At 43.9% G+C, this 18,142-nt stretch overlaps 1 protein-coding gene across 1 annotated transcript in view; it reads right to left on the minus strand.

Moving 5' to 3' along the window:
- LOC308135363 (CD166 antigen homolog) overlaps positions 1-18,142 on the minus strand; it is a 47,017-nt gene that overhangs the window by 28,213 nt on the left and 662 nt on the right.

Below are 18,142 nucleotides of genomic sequence, written 5' to 3' on the forward strand. Positions count from 1 at the left end.
TCTGCTGTCCCGTTTTTCTTAGTAGCATTAAGAAAAAGGAGCATTAATGTCGATAAATATTGAGTCTTGAGTCTGTTTGCTCATGCAAGATGAAACACAATTTAAACAGAATAAAAATGTGTGATTTTTAATTGTGGTTAATTTAAATGAATCCACAGCAACTCTGTGATTAATCTGACTAGATTTTTGTCTTTGTGTTTGACTCAGAATCTCTGACTGACCTGGAAGCAGGGAAAATTCTTAAATTCAATGAAACTTCAGGAAGCAATCATTATGCGTCTACTCAGTTAAATCATCATACAATTTTGCCTCCAGACATCGTGATGTGGGACAGTCGCCCACAAAAAACTTGAAATCCTCACAATAATAAAACAAGAAAAAAAACATGCCATTGACAGTTTTAGCTTTAAATATAAAATAGGTTGGTCAGAGTTACAGGAGCTTCGATAAATGTTCTAAACTGTCTTTATTAGAGTGTGGGGTACAGTTTCACTGACACAGATGGACAGATGGATGGATGATTATCAACTGAAATTATTTCAATGTTTGTCCTGTAAAAGCTTAGCCGTGATTGATGAATTATATATTCAAAGCCTTGAACTAGAAGCGTTACTGTGGGCTACAGAGAACATAACACGTGAAGTTGGCAAAGGAAAATACAGTTTAATTTAGATTTTTTTTTAAGCTTTTCCAGTTTGTCGACACCTGAAAAGTGTATTTATATGTGTCCACATCATCATCTTTAAATAATAGCTGTTTTGTAAAATTAGTCAAATACTTTCTGTTGTTGATCTGAGCACATGACTGTTTCAGCTCCACGGGAGACATTTTCGTTTAAAAACAAGATTATATTAGCCAGAAGAAAATATAAAAAAAGAAAATGGAAAAAAAAAAAAAAACCCTTACTTTTTGCCAGGCTACACTGAGCAGAGCCATGTTTGTCACCCCCGGGGCAAAAACAAGGCTGTGTTCTGCCAAGGAGGAGGAGGATGGACAGCCAGTGGAGAATTATGTAGAGTGTACAACACACAGTATTATTAGTCTGAGTCTATTAAGCATAATGGCTCCATTTCTTCACTCCAGCTGCATGTACATGATTTTAGACTGCTGTGTTCCAAAACCAACAAAAACATTCATGCTTGGCAAACAAAACACTCAATCACACAATTTCAAGATAATTCTTCATGTTATTCAGGAATAAAGAAGAAGAAAAGAAAAAAAACAAACTGGCAAAGCATGAATATGCATGTAAGAGGTTTAACAAATAATCGCGAATGGCGGAGACGTAGTGGAGAAAAGCATCACAAGTGCTCTTCTGGCTTCTTTGTACCTGCAGCGTCCAAAATGTATCTATTTTCTTGAGAGCTAAAGTGGAGTCCTCCTCCAGGCCCGGAGCGAAGAAAACAGTGCTCATTTGCTGCATCATGTGTGGTCAACAGACACCCACGGACCTCAGCGGGCGGGAGCGGGGCTAATGCATCGCCTGCAGTCTCACCTGTCGAGCTGCCTATTGTTGCCTTGCGACTGAAAAATGTTGGCTCCATTTTCTCTGGTTACGGCGTCGTACCGGGGAGGGCCGGCTACCTGTGCAGACGTGCTGCTGGGGGATCGGGTTGCCGCTTCTGCCTCGCGTCAGGGACAGAGACGAGAGGACAAAGGACGACGGCGGCGCTCAGGAAGGAGGGAAACGCTTAGTTTTGCTTTCAGGAGGATTAAGCTACTTGTGGCTTCTCACTGAAGAAAACACCATGCTATCAAAGACAAGTCTTTGATATTTATTCCATTAGTGCATTGGTTCTCAATTATTTTCTGTCATGCCCCCCCTAGAGGACAAAAACTTTTTCAGCGCCCCCCCCCCCCCGAATTGTACTACCATTGAGAACCTGATAATATTTATTTATTTATCTGTATAACCCACTGTATGAGTTGCTGGCACCAGCATTCTGCATACAATCGCCTGATTATCAAAATAAATTAATAAAATGAGCTGGAGGCCCTTTTTTTATCGTTCAAGCATGAATAAAGACACTAATACTGAAAGTCACGCCTGCCTCACGCCCCCCCTGACACCCCACCACGCCCCCACAGGGGGGCTCGCCCCACCATTTGAGAAGCACTGCATTAGTGGGTTTGCGCCCATTTCTAATCAAACAAAAAACAAACTAAGCTGTGTTTTTTATTAATTGAAAACCATGATCCCTTTTGGATATTTTCAATGTGAGTTTTGAGTTTCTGTTGGTTTTGCTACTGGTTGAGGCAAAATTTGACAAATATTTTAAATTGTTGGCTCTGCTATTGATGAAACATAACATTCTGAAGACCTTTTAACCATTGAAACTCTGAGAGTGGATGTGAACTGTGATGACTAGCATAAAGTTTCTTTGTTTGTTTTTTTTAGATATCATCTTGGAGTTGGCCCGTCCTGTCGGGTGTGACAAGATGTGATTAAAAGTGTGAACACCATCAAGGGATTTTAGATGCTTTTTAGATGCAGACATACATTGTGCTGGTTAGTTTAAAAGTACCGTTCGATGCTTGCATGTGCGATTTCCCAGAATACCTGTTGGCAATCCTCAAGGTCACAGGTGCAAACACTCACAGCACAGCCACCGACAAAATAAGCCCAAAGGAAATAGGCAGGTCCTTCAATACAACTGAAAACAAAGGGTGTCCTGTACAGTGCAATGCATTGTGGTCCATTAAGAAACATTGTTTTCACTCTGCTTCACCCTGTTCAGATGAAAGATATTTCCTTGTTGATGTTTCAGATAGTGAATCTCTTCCATTAAAATGAGAGTGAAGTTAGAATGGCTCCACATTATTGTCACATCACCGCTGCTTGACCCATTATTCTCATGAACGAGGAAAAACAGCAACCAAACAACCAAATGGACCTCGGACTGTCAGGTGTAGTGCAAAAAATACACGCCATTAATCTCCGCCAGACGAACCCACCGGAGCGACACAGAGGATCAGCCAAGAAAAGCCAAGAGTATAGAAACACTTAATCTGATTTTCTGCATGATTATTAATGAACTATCACTCCCACTTTGAAGCCGGGTAATAAGAGGCGCAACAAAGACTTTGCAGGAAACCGCAACAGAGCCAAGGATGCCGTGCATTTCGCCTTTTGATTAGGGAGGGAATTTATGAGGACAATTTAAAAAGGGTGCCTTTGTCAAGTATTTTAATAAATGATGTTCAAGTTACTCTAAATTGCCGCCTCACTCTAAAGATGCTGACGGCACAATCAAAGCAGACAATTTGGCTTTGATTTAGCCCAAATTAGTCAGCAGCACTTCAGCAAAGAGAGCAAAACTAACGATTGTAAAGGTTTTTGTCAGCGGCTGCGGCTGCAGGCAGAATAAATATTTCCATAAAGCTTAAGCTGTGTCCGTGCAATTAGTGAGGTGGGGGGGGGGGGGGGGGGGGGGGGGGCATGCACACACCTTTTTCTATGTAGGGAAAGCCAAACGTTTTGATGTATGGCTCACATTATTGGCGGCATCGGGAGTCATTTTGCTGCGTTTTTCTCCGAGCGAGGCAGATGGGGAAGATAAAAGCACATTACAAGAAGGGTGATTATCACTCTAAATGACTTGCCATAAGGTTTCCCAGAAATTGATCTCATGGCATGATCGTTAGTCTTTGAAATGTTCTCCTCAGCACACTCGACCACACGAGCGTCCGTAAAAAAAAAAAAAAAAACGGTCATAAATTGCATTCAGCAGATGAGCGGCACGAGAGCAGGGACAGCTCTTAAGATTGCAGCTGGCTGGAGAGATCAGGTGGTAAAGTGCACTCAGAAATCACGTCCATTATGTCGTGAATTATGTATTCGTAGGGCGCGGGCCACGGGACCCCGGAGATGGGAGATGCCTGTGGGCAGTCTTGGGGCAGATCATGGGAGCGCTCGCCATCTTGACTCTAAACGTCCTCCAACAACTCCCATTAATGACATACCATTAAAGGCAACATTAGGCCATTAACAAAGCTCTGCCCCGCTGCTTCCTGCTTCCCCATTAACCCTTTCTAATGCAGCTCAGCGCCCAACATTTAGGCAATGACTTCATTCTTCTGTTTCCAGGAGTGCTCGCATTAGCTGTGAATGGACTGGAGAGATTTTTTTAGTTGTTTTTTAATTTCCCCTCAGTCGCAGACATGTGCAAAAGCTAATGGATCTTCAAGTCTTGACTTTGCGACAGTGACCCTTTTTCTCAGGTCAGGATTTTTTTTTTTTTAAAAAGAAGAAAAAGAAAAAGAAGCTCCAAGGATATTAGAGCCTCCTCCACATCACCACTTTCCTTCTACCTTCAAGGTCCTTTTCCTAAAAATAGATCCAGCCTGCAAGCAAATCGCTGGTTTATGTCCTGTGAAGGATTATCAAATCATTCCCACCTATTAAAATGGGGGGGGGGGGGGGGGGGGAACTGGGCACCACCAACCTGAATCTGTCTGCGCCGTAGATAACACCCAATTAGGGTTTTGACATGTGGCACTGATCAGACAACACGTTTCCTCGTAGTTAGATTTCTCTCAGGGGACGGCCTTTTTCAGCACTGAACTCTTACCAGAAACAGTAAAACTGTCATCGAAACCAAAGAGACCGCCGATATTAGCATAATTATTTTTTTTTACTTTTGTTTCCATGCACATAAAGAATTGAAAATTAACTCCAAGCTCACCCTCATCAGTAGTCAACATGGCAACTCAGTTCTCTCATTTCTGAACTTGAAGAACTCAGAAAAGTCTATTAAATGTACTCATAAGTTTATTTTAAGGTTACTTTTGTGTGGCGGAGGGAAAAGCTTTGGCCTATTAACTCTCAATCCAGTCCATTCAGATGTGTGATTAGAAGCCAGTCATTCATTCCTAATTATTTCTGAGTAATTCAAATTTGATAACATTTTTATTCGCCTTCAAACTTTATTAAACTGGAGCGTCCTACAACCTTTATTGAATTTCTCCCGCTCGCCTATGCCTAATGATGAGCTTTGCATCAGCATGTAACTCTGCTCCTAATCACAGAGGCTTTGACTTTAACGTAGTTAATCTCGTGGTGGCTGAAAGACTTCGGAGTCTTTTGGGGTCTAAAAGTTCATCTGCATCTCGAATCCAAAGACATATTTTTGATCTCGCGTTGGACTTTGCCAGTTGTTTCAGGGTTGCTGACGAAACACGTTTTTGGCGACCGATGACCGATGTCCTGCCATATGTGCAAAAGCTTCAGGGTTGTGTGTAATGTGATTTGCAGAGTGAATAACCAGGAGAGGAATCATTATTTGATGTTGCCACCCATTGTCCTCAAACCACTTATTCTATTTTTTTTTTTCAGAGACTTCCATGGAGGTTGTTATTGAACACACGTTTTCGGCGGCTGCAGTCCAGTTCAGGTCTCTTCATGTGACCCACACAGACTTGATTATATTAAGACCAGGGCTCTTTGGGAGGATGTATCATCACTTCCAGGACTCTGATGTCCTCTATAAGCTAAAGGTAGTTCTTATGAAGCACTGGCTGTATATTTTAGGGGTTATTTTCCTGTACTGTGGAATGAAATTGGAGCCAGTAACACACCTTCCTTCTGGTATTACATGATGGATAAGTAGGAGTATATTACAGCCGCCTTAAATGGCAGGAAGGTAATGCGGTTTTTGGATTTCTCCATATTGAAACGGCCGAGCGGCAGTTCAGCTGGACGCGTCTGTCTTGAGAGCAGGTACCCGATCACGTGGTTTGTACGGGTGACCCTCTAGTGATGTTTCCGTCTGCTACATGAAGCACAGATGAATCCAGCTTCTCGGAGGATGAGGTTTGCTGTTTGTAAACTATTTTTAGCCAGCGTAATTAAAATTACAGGCCCTTTCATTCCAGCAATCACACAGGAGTATTATAAGTCCAATTAGGGTCTAGAAATCGAGTCGGGTGATGGCAAAAATAATTGTTTACCATCTAATAAAATAGTTGTAGAAGATGAGATGCTCCCGATGTAGCTGGCAGCGTGTAACGTTAATGATCTACCGAGGAGGGTGAACTGGGACCCATAAATCTGAGTGCCAGAATGTGAATGTCACGTTCTCGAAACGTCCCCGTGCTTCCGCCCGTGTCTGGTCGGACGCTGTGAACGGCCAGCTTTAAAATGATTCCTGACACATTCAAAACAACCTCTTTTACATCAAAGTGCTTTCAGCAAGTCTCTCCAAGAGGCATCACATCAGACACACGAGCCATAAAGCTGCCAGCCCGTCCGCCTGCCTGGAGCTACGGAGCCAATGGGAGCAGGACATACTTCGGATTACACTGGGAATATCGTTTGTTATCGCCGGCGTTAAAATCCAAGGGGTGTCAACAACGTTAATATCCCCCAGGAACAGAATGTGATTATTGCCACCGATTAAAGCTTTATGACATTAATCAGACCCCCCCCCCCCCCACAAAAAAAAGTTACATTTAACATTTCTAAACTCAAAATTGTTTGTTTTCTTTATGGATTTAATGTCTTTGGGCCACGTGTCAATGAGACAGACGTCAATCTGAGCTGTGAAGACTGAGCTGCATGCTAATAACCATTTTCTGACATTTTATAGACAGAGACTCATAAAAACAACAACAAAATGAACATAGTATGATCAGTTGTCAACACTCATTACAAATCCTGCACAGAATCTACTCATTTATTTTCTTTATAACTTGACGGATCAAGCCCTAAAAAAATTTTGTTTCCTTTACTGCAACGATCATTTGGTCTATAAAATGTCAAAACGGAATGAAAAATGTGGTTTCAAAGATATTTTTACTTTAAAAGGAGGAAAATAAGCTTAAGCTTGCAGGTTGGATTTTTATTTTTGCTTGAGAAACGAGTGAAACTAAATATCAATTAAGAAAAGCAGTTGGTGATTCAACCCCCCCCCCAGTCGATAATGAAGCGTGAAACAGTTTGACGTGTCGCTTTCGTTGGTATAATTCTGCTCCACGTGTTGCAGACATGATGAAATCCTGCAGGAGGGTCAATATGGGAACAATAAAACGAAGCATCTTTAGAAAAGAATCTTCTCACTGATGGAACATTGAGTGAAGTGGGTTTTGTCCCCCCCCCCCCCCATTTCACATTAAAATATTAGCCCAGCTGGCAACGACAGATTCCACTGTTTACACAACTGCAAGCAGCTTTTGTTCAAGTCAGCGCCTGTCTGTCTGTCTGTGTCTGTGCCGCGGCTGCGCCCCTCTCCTGGAAGAGCGGCGGGCCCCACCCAGTCCCGGCCCTCCCCTCCTGCCCTCCCTCTGCAGGAAACCCTTTGAACATTTGCAGCGCCGTGGTCCTTGGGGAGCAGTTGTGTTTACTATTATACTATCTGTATGGCCATATTACAGTTTCAGGTGGTGCCCGAGGATACCAATCAAACCTGCTGCCAAAGCGCCGCTGAAGGCAGATGGAGCAAGGCAACAAAACCACACGCGGAGCAGTGGGGAAAAGAAAAAAAACAAAAAAGGGGGGGGGGGGGGCAATGTGGCCCGAGCCCATCACTTTCTACGTGGGTAAACAAGAACGCATCCACTTATTGATCCTAAAGTGCTTCATTAGATGCAGCGTGAGCCATAGACTAATATTTTCCCAAACAACAAAAGGATGATTAATGTTAAAAAAAAAAAAAAAAAGTGCAATAGCTGTGCTATTGTCTCAATCTGATGCGCGGGCGCCTCCCTTTCCGTATCGATAATGTATGCCTTCTTACACTGTACACAACACAAAAGGATTAACGGGTACATATTTTCATTTGTTCGGCAGAAGGCTCCGGTAGCTTTCATCTCTGGTAATTGCCGCGGCGAGGCTGATACTTTCGCATTAGTTGGGCAAAGAGTCGCGTACGCCGGTGTGCACTCATAATGACAGAGCTGACCTTCTAACCCTTCACTGTGAAACGGAGCAGGCAGCGCTCCCCATTCCAATAAGGCAAACAACCTGGTTGGTATTAAGAGGGCATGACGCTTTCAAATTGTGTCCTGCTTTGGCTTTTTGGCTCGAGGGGGGTCCTAAAGCCTCTGCTGGCTAAACAGAGCGCAGAGCGGTGGGAGGAATACATGGAATGCAGATAATACATACAAAGGATTATGTACCTGCTTGCACATCAAATCTGTGTGGTTCCACATTTAATACCCACGGACCAACATCTGCTTTGATGGAGCGCTGTGAAAGGCTGCAGATTAACGTGCGCTTTGACACCGCCGAGTCTTCCTACGACTTCGGGACTTTCAGACTGACATGGCGGGATGACTGCGTGCGAGTGCGATTTGGCTCTGCGAGGTCCGACTCGTGTGAACGCCAAAGGCCTCAAGCTGTGTTTGTGTGCACGGAGAATCCGTGGACACTATGAAAAGCAGAAATTGTTTGCTCGTGGCCGATGAAATTCACTTATATCCAAAAAAGTCAATTTATCTCTTGTCAGAGCAAGGTCACTAATAGTGTTAACCCTCTTTTCTTTTTTTGTTTCCTTTCTAAAGACACATGCCAGATAAAACTGTCACAACAAACCCAATTTTGCTCTTCTGTTTGCATCTATTGTTTCTGTAAGATGAGATAACCATTTAGTTTATACAGTCCCGCATATGTCACCGTCATCTTGGGTACACGGGACCTTCAAGGCATAATAATTTCATTAGGAGTGGCTATTACATTTTCTACTGCCATCAAGACATGAGGAGAAGCTATACATCAAGGTAAGTGCTTTTAACCATCCGCCCAGAAGCCGCACTCTTTAACCACTTCCCTCCTGCTTCCTGGTCTGTGTTAGTACAGCACAAACAAGATGGGGGGGGGGAAACGCCCTGCGGATCTGCAGAAACATTCAAAATCACCAGAAAAAGAAAAAAAAAAAGAAAGACAAACCTTGTCAATAAGCCGCCAAAAAAAAAAAAAAACAACCCTGAAAAAACATGGTAGCATCTCTTCTGCAGCTTAAATATGCTCAAAATAACTGCAATGTAGCCTAAAGAGCTCAAGACTGAAAGTCTCCATGGGAATGTTCCCCCTTCAAGCGCACTGAGTCAACACGCTGTTCAAAAAGTCCTCTGAAGCAATGAGCTGCTTCGACTGCAGGGTCAGACAAAAAAGCTCCAGGGCGGAAGCTCCCCCGAGAGCCCTGCAAACCGCAGCCCAACCAAAACACCTCTGATAATCAGGAATACCTGGGCTGTGCGCGTTTAAACAAGCCTAATCCTGCCGGTGCCAGTATCGGTAAATATGCAACTTTGAAGAGGTTTCCGCCCCGGCGGGAGGGGTTCGATCGGTGCAGGTTGCTCGGTATCAAGATGCACCCTTCGGGGGTTAAAACTATCTCTGGAAGCCGCTGGGTGAGGCGGCCATGACCGGAGTTGACAACTGTTGTCTGTCTCATACTTTGTAGTTTTCAGTGGCATGTCTCAAGAGACAGAAGGCGGATTGAACTTTTGATGGCTCGAGCTTTTCCTCTGTGATCTGCGGGGATTTTTTTTTTTTTTTTAACTTTTATTTTTTTATTTTCTACCTCCAAGATTCAATATCTTTGTCGTCCTGATCTGTCTCATCACAAAACTTCAAGTGGTGTTTACTTTCGGTATTTTCTCAGAAATGACTCACCAAAACCCGAAAGAAAAAAAAAGAAAGAAAAAAAACCATGTCTGGATTTCTCAACATTAAAAATACTCCAGACCAGGAATTGACATATTTGTTCCAGAAGGCATCATCATCATTATCATCATCATCATCATGACAGATCAAACTAATAATAAAATGCCCACAGATTTACTTCCATTTAGTACAAAAGTGCCCACTGTTTTTTGCAAATCAACTTATTGACATTACAGAAAATGAACAAACTTTGCCAAGCCACAACCATCATTACATTTTTTTTCATTGCATCTAATGCGAATAAACAAAAAACTTTTTACTCCCGAGTCTCTGTCACAGCCAATAATGTAATAATGTCCAATAACATGAAACCTGCCAATAATGGAATAACTTCCCAATAGTCTAATAGCAATATTATTTTGCTAATCTAATATAGTAGCTATTACATAAAATTGTAATAATATATAAATAAGGCTGCATTTCTTGGAGACACAACATTTTTGCAGATTTTGTTCAGTTTGATTATCAAAAGCTCTTTCTTTTAAGAACTTTCTTTTAATTATGCTTGTAAAAGACCTTTAGGTATTTCATTACATTATGTAGAAGTTGCTCGTTATAAGCCATTAATACATTCTTAATACATGCTTCAGTCTCTTCTGTGGTTTTAGTGCCCATTACTATATCATCATAGCCTTTTAACAGAGCGGAAAGAATACTATTAAGCGCGCTTTTTAAAACTACTTAAAGATAATTATCTCATCTTTGTGGTTATGTAGTTATACATGTACGCTTAATTTTGCCTTGATCCCAAAACAAGGTTCAAATCCAGGCTTCAAAAAAGATTTCAAAATGTGAAACTAATTCAAAGTGGGAATTTCTCAAAAATGATGAGATTTCATTAATGAACATATGATTAGAAAGTCTTTCTGATGGTAACAACGTGAAAACATGTTAGTCACCCAAAGGTTAGCGTGCTAAAGTTGCTAACAAGTTACCATTTCACAGGCGTGCAGGCGAAACAGCTGAGTCGCCAAAACACTTACAATATAAACCTCACTGTCCACGTCGTCACAACCATCCCCAAACCTCATTATCATACTTTTGTAAACTGCAAAGAAAAAAAAGAAAAAAGAAAAGAAAGCTTGTCAACTGCCTTCACATTCTTCGTGTATTAATCGAGAGAACATGCATATTAGCAGACGTAATGACCTGAGATATGGAAATGCATTCAACACAAGACATTACAACAAGGAATGTCTTCACTCAAGCATGATATCTCTGTAGCCTTGGGCAAAAAGGTAACAAAAGTTGCCCGAGAAACCTGCTGTCTGAAAAAAAAAAAAAAAAAATGGAAACTATGCCATTAAACATAAAGTGGGACTGTGGTGCCGTGGCGATGGACCAGCGTGCCGTGGCACGCCCGCTGCAGTACGACAGGTAATCCTGAGATTTCCTCGCAAAAGAGCATCAAATCCAGTCCTGCATCACCCTTCATGTCCTAAACTCATGCTCGCTGCAAAAAAAAAAAAAAACCCAAAAAACCACTCGTTTTTCTCTGTCACTTTTGTTTTTGTCTGACCCTGAATGTTGGGAGTGAAATTACTATCATTTTACAAGGAAATGATGTGTTTTCTCTTCTGCATCTCGACTTGTATGAAGAGAAAATTAATGGCGGCGTAACAGGTGACGACTCCTTCGTCGCTCAAAATCGAAGTCTTCAAAGTTCATTTAGCAGCACCCTCATCCTGCACACCGCCCGTCTGTGGGACCAACGCAAGTCAGAAGTGATCTATTTGACATTCCTTGTGCTTTTTTTCTTTTTTTTTTCTTCTTTTTTTTTACCTGTTACCACCCTGCAGGCACACTGAAATCAGAGCCAGACATGTTCAAGTATTTGCATTAAAGGAAGAGGAACACTAAAGCGGATCGCCAAATTGCACAAGTGGGATGCGTAATGGAAATGTACCCAAGAACACAAGGCTACTTGACCCTTTATGGCATCTCATTAGAAAATTAAGTATTGCATCCAATTATCGGACAAGCATCTCTTCACCCTTCGCGTTTGCTCTCGCAGCTGAACGGCTCAGCAGCATTTTGTTTTTTATCAGGAAACTTCTGGAACACGTCCACCGGTCCTGCGTCGGGCACAGCACCGCTCGCCGGGGTAATTACCACGTGAACAAAAGCCACCACTTGACTTCCTGGGGGTAAAAACCTGAAGTTGGATGTGAGATAATAGTGGCGCTTCTCCTGGTGATTTAGCCTAAAACAAGACAGTGTTTGAGTAACAATCCGTAATGTGCTGTGAGTATTGCATTTGTGTGCACTTCATCGTGGGTCTTCTAAGCAGTTCCCTCATTAGCAAGTACATGCCCTGAGGCCTGAAATGAAGTCTTAACTGTTCGAAGACTGGAATGTAAATAGATCTGGCTTTTAGAAGGAAATAAGCACTCCTAATTCACGTGGCTGCGCATTTCAATTATCCAATTTGTTGTTTTTTTTTGGGGGGGGGGGGAAATAAATACCTAAATTGTTTACTTAAACTTAAGTGTTCCCAGGTTTTATACATTATTTTTGGGGCTATATTTCCACTGTTCATTTTTACTTATTTGATCCAATCATTGGCTTTGAAGGACTCAACCTTATCTTTTATGCATTGAAATGTGTCTTTGTGGTGTTGCAGCTTTCTTGAATTGGTTCTCAAATGACTGATTTTACTGCATTCGTGCTTCGTTGGAAACTCACTGGCCATTGTGACCAAAAATAAAAAAAATACAAAAAAATCCCGAAGGGTTGCATTTGTAAGGACTTTTGGCATAAATAGAAGGAGTTCTGTTTGGCAGTTTAATCCAAAAAGTAGCTTGAAATCCGTGACGAGAGAAAGTTTTACAACCAGATAGAAGCTATTTTCAGAAAATAGCCTGAAAACCTACCAGAACTTGGAATTTAAAGAGAACTCGTAGGTGCTTTTCCTTCAGGCAACATGTTCTATACTGCTATAAGATGCTGCAGGAAGGGAGTCTCCAATGTACTGATGGATTGATGACCCAGGGGTCTGCTATAACCATTAAATTTTTCATCTTGTTTGCTTCTTGGACACAACCAGAATGATGGTCTTTTAATTCTGTGCAGTGATATACTCTCACTCTACCCTGTGAAAAGAATCTCCCTGAATGAGAACTCCTGTCTCCTCCAAGTTCAACCGTAGCAGCGTATAATCAAAGATCGCTTCGGGCACTGCAGCCCGCTGCAGCAGTCTGTGAAGGAAGGATGGTGGACATCGGCACAACACAAAGAAACAGCTTTCAGAATGGCAAGAATGTGAATGCTGAGGTCAAACGCAGACACAAAACTGTTCTGTTGAGTCCCAAGGGCGGGACGAGACGCGGAGCAGGACGATGTTTCATGAATGAAAAACTGCTAAACGCTGTCAGGATGAATAGAGTGACTTCCCACTGTTGCGAAAAGGGCCTTTGAGTCCAACAGAGGGTGATTCAGAAACGAATGGAAAGACAAAACTCGGGTGTCATTTTATCAGTTGGCCCGAGGCGCAAAATGAATATTTCACCTCTTCCACAAAAGCTGTGTCAACCTGCGTGACTCCCGCGAACCTCAGACAAAGTCAAAAATAAAGGTCTGGTACCGTAGCAGCCGCCTGTCTTTTCAATGGGCTCCCATAAAGTGGCAGAAATAATGACTTTATGGAAGTGCTGGCATATATACCAGAGGTTCACCGCTGACCCTGTCCTGGCTCTATGAGAGCCCCTGCTGCTGGCACTCCCATGTGCTGTCAGCACTCCCAAGCCGCTGCTTTGTCTTTGTTTTATCTGTAAGGTTTTAATGAGGAAAGTGACTTAATTACGTGCAATTTACAAAAACAAGGTCACACAAAAAAACCCCAGGTCACAGCGTTCCCCCTCTTCACACGTCCGCGCACCCCTCACAGGTTATTCCCGAGAGGCTCGGACTCCGAATAATTAATGAGAGCCAGTCAAAAGGATTCATTAAGCAGAGCAATGACTCTAATGGAGGGCTTGAACAAAGCTCCGCGGCCCTGGTAGGGATTTGGGTGTGGCCACGGGCTTTTCATATGGAGCAGGGATGCTTCTCCCCCCAGTCAGGGTTGCACATGTGAAGAGCGGGGACCGGCATCAGCTCCTCTCTGTGGCCTCTCCGAGGGGTGTGCTGTTCCATATTAATGACAAAGAGAGGAGCGGGAGCAAGAAGTCGCTATCATACACTCATTTGTTTAAAAAGAGCCCGCCTCACAATACAGTCGGCGGGAGTCCACAGGAATCCAGTGAAAGCCGGGGGATGCGTCAATGACAAAAGGCAGAAACAACCTCACTTTTTGTGTGTGTGTGTGTGTGTGTGTGTGTCCCTTAAACAAGGGCCGCCCAATTTCAGAGTGCCGTTCGTCTTTCACCAAAAACCAAGGATGGCTTCATGCATTTCAATGGGGGTATTCCTGCATGAAGAAAGGAGCACCGCTGCATAGCACAGCCATCGCTCTCGTGTTGTTAAGTCTTTCTTTATGGCTGAAACAATGGGACTCTGGTCCCTCCCCTTGAATAACAAATAAACCATTACTTTGCAGGGCAGAGCAACAGACCGGCGCGCCACGTGGAAAGAAGCGCCGGATGGCAAAGTCTACTTGTCGCAAACACAATAAAGACCAGTTCAAATGTGTTCTTGCATTATTAGTAGGCATAAAGTGTCAGACAAGTGTCGCGTTTCAACAATTTTTCTCCACTTGCCCGCCGGAATCAAGCCGGAATCCAAAGTGTGAAGAGGCATTTCCAACCGAGGTTATTAAAAAGTGAACATGTCCCCCACGCCGCCTTTAAACGTGAGGCTATAGCCAATCACCAAAATTGTAATTAAAATTCACTTACTGCTGTTTTAGTGATAATCCTGTGTATAAAAGTGTCACGGGCGAACAAAAGGGCTTTATTCTCACTGAGTCATTGCCTGAGAGAATGATTACTTTTGTCACCCAGGTCCTTTCATTTTCCCACCCAAAGCCACTCATACGTCTCCCGGCTCCACCAGTGCAGCAGAGAGCGAATCACTTCCTCTGACATGTTCGAAACTCAGCATGTTCATGTGGTGTCTCATATGTTGGTTTTTTTTTTTTTTTTCACCTCAGCGCTGTCTGACTAAATTTAATCACACACAAAAAAAAGGTGACTTTTAACCACGAGGTTTTCGAAACAAAACCTTTTTTTTCTTTTCTTTTTTTAAGGAGAGCCTTTTCAAAAACGAGCAAGGCCAATGATGACAGTGAATCTGTGAACTTCAGCTCAATGTGAGTGATTGGAACAAACTGTTCTTTCAAACAACTGTACACACAAACTGGTATCATAAAGAATCCACCCACTCACCACCACCCCCCCCCCCCCCCACCCCCTCCTCTTTCACGGCCCAAAAAAACCAACACTCCTCCACCTGTTCAGTGTCCTGCTGGGGGAGGAGAGGAGAAAAAAAAACAAAAAAACGAGAGCCAGTGTGGGTGTGCGCCGCTGAAACCCACAGTGTGGTTGGTACAGAGCAGACAAAGACCAGAAGAAAGCAGCGCTGCACGTCTATTATGAACTCTTACATCACACATCACAGTTCCACGTCGGTGCAATAGATTCTTCTTTCGGGATTCCAGGTTGCTCCACTTAAAAAAAAATAAAAAAATAAAAAAATCAGCCTGCAGTATATGATCGGGCCGCGGGCGGCGCGCCATATGGTAAAGATGCACATGCCACAAGCGTGATTTCTCCGGGGACAAGCCGGTGTTTTTTTTCTTCCTGAGACTGTCCCGTCTAAAGCTGCTTTCTCCTCCCACACGAGTGGAGCGGGTTAATGATCGACTCCAACCCGGCCTTCTGCCGGTCAAAGTTTGGCTATAAAACCCCGCGCTTTAGTCTTTCGCTCCACATCAAAGACTCTGTAACTCCCACATTTAAATTTCATCATGACCTCGGGTTATTTTTAGTTTCCCGTCACCCCACAAAACCTCCCAGCCTTATTATTTTTTCTTATTTCAATCCTTTTTGGGTGGTTTATAACCGAGGTCCACGTGTCAGTAGTTGTTAAAGCGTGATGCTAACGTCGCAGAGAAAAAAAGCGCCGCTGCCAGGGGTGCTGCAAGGAATTCTGCCCCCCCCCCCCCCATGATTAGAAGTGACACCAGGCTCTCCACCCTAATGCTGCTCTAATTTACAGTACGACCTCGCCTGTCTGAACGGCCCCTCTCTTCTTTATGGATCCCATCAAATCCCCCCCCCCCCCCCCTTTTTCACTCCCATCAGTAGCGGCGACTCCGCCTTCCGGTTCAGACTTGGTTCCCTCAGAGCTGAGCAGCACACGACCAACATCTGCCTCGCTTTGTGCTTTTCATGACAGCATCTTGTCTCCCTTTTTTATACACTGAGGTCTTTTTCCTGCACAGAGAACACAGGTGCGCCAGCTGGACGGCGTGAGGAAGGATCCCACGCCACGCTTTGCCTCCACATGCAGCGCAGAGAGTCCTACAGAGCCCGTTGAGAGACATTACCGGCTTGCAAATTTGGGTTAAGCATCCAGCAGGATAATGGCTTTTATAGATATCCCGTTTGGGAGCGTTCTTTTAGCCCTTCTATTATAACAAGTGAGCTGAAGCGTGGATTAATGGGAGATCTGCTGCAGTTTGTCAGCATAGAATGTGAGGTTGTTTGTGTTTTGCAGCGCAGTTAATTTATTTAGACTCTGCAGTGTTTCCAGTGTTGATTTTGCTCCGTGGAGACACGTGTTTGCCGACATTAGCCAGTTAGCCATTAGCCAAATATGGTCAACAGACTCGGCAGACAGCATTGGTGCGAAACTTTAACTACTTGATGGGATTAAATATTAACGCCATTGCAGAAACTGGAAGTGCTGCATTTTTGATTCAAAACCCATCTTTCAGTTGAGCTGCCAAACTTGTTACGAGTGCTTCTGAATTTTGCATGAAGGTATACAATACTTTGCGAGTCACAAAGAAATCGGGTTTTCAAAAAGCAGAGACAAGCACCAGCAGTCTTCAGACACGAGGAGGGGAAAAATAAAAACGCTTTTAAACAAGACGAGACGTGCACAAGCGCACAAATCAACGGGCGAGCAAAGTCTGACACGTGTCCCAAACATACAATTAAAGCGCCCTCTTCTCTCTCTCTTTCATTTTTTTTTTGCTTTCCTCCCCATGCATCAACATCACAACATTCACGGGACAAGTCTTGACATAACCTAGTTAAAGATGAAAGGAGGGAGAGTGAATCTATCTCAGGTGAAATTGGGTGACCCCGGTGAGAGATTAGTCCATTAGCAGACGGGAGAGCCCCACTTGCCTGACAAGTAATACCAGCTGTGACACCGGGAGCCTGTGAGGGAGGGGTTGGAGGGCGGGTGGGGGCAAGTAGGGTGGCAGCGGTGGTGGTGGGGGAAGGGTGGAGACAAGGGAGTGAACAAAAAAAAAAAGAAGAGGAAGAAGAAGACGACAGATGCATCTTCCAAGGGTCATTGGGGAATCTGCTTCATCGTTGAAACACTGGGCACCGACACTCAAACACAATAAGCACCGGTGCTGTTTTAAGTTTTAATAAAAGTATTGATGGGAGTTTTTTTATTGCAAATCTAAGACTCAATAACCCCCCCCCCCCCCCCCCCCACACACACCACACACACAAATTTGCCCCTAAAAGGGTTTCTGTTCACTTGGTTGCTTCCCTCCTCGGACCTTCCACCATCTGCTGCGTAAGCAAACACACATGTTTGGACCATCAGTCAAGGCGGGTGTCAGCTCAGCACACAGCAGTGCGGACCATAAAGTCTAACCTCATTACCAACTCAGAGCACTCTCCTCCGGTCTCAAGCACACGGCACTGCAAGCGGCACGGCGGTGCGAAACACCACCGCCACCGAAAACGCAGCCGCGTCGTTTCCTCTCAAACACACGGCACCTGAGCCCGACTGATAGGTGCTTGCGTGCCGCCACTTCGCATTGGTGTGACGTGGAGGGGGTGAAAAGAGAGCAACAGGGCCGGATCCACCTCTCCGCCCCTCTCCCCATCCGAGGAACGACTTCCAGATTCAGGCTGTGCTGAGTGAGGGGAGCACGTGGTGCAGCTACCTGTGGGCCTGACCGAGCAGACAATGTGGACGTCTTTGTGTACACAAAGACTTCTTGTTGAGAGTAGGAAAACAACCTTCTTAAAAAGCAATCGATTTAAAACCACCGCCATTTAAATGCACGGCTTGCCGCTTCCTCCATCACACCCAAGAGTACACATTTCTTTTGCTGAAACTTGGAAGCAGTCCGGCAAGCGGCCCATTACAACAGCCTCACATATTAAAGGTGTGATCGCCAGAGGGGAGCCTGTCAGGAGCCCACACACACACACACACACACACACACACACACACACACACACACACACACACACACCACACACACACACACACACACACACACACACACACACACACACACACACACACACACACTACCTTGAGGAGGCAGCCCATAATTAC

Source organism: Blennius ocellaris (genome assembly GCF_963422515.1).
Source record: "Blennius ocellaris genome assembly, chromosome: 2".
Lineage (NCBI taxonomy): Eukaryota > Metazoa > Chordata > Actinopteri > Blenniiformes > Blenniidae > Blennius > Blennius ocellaris.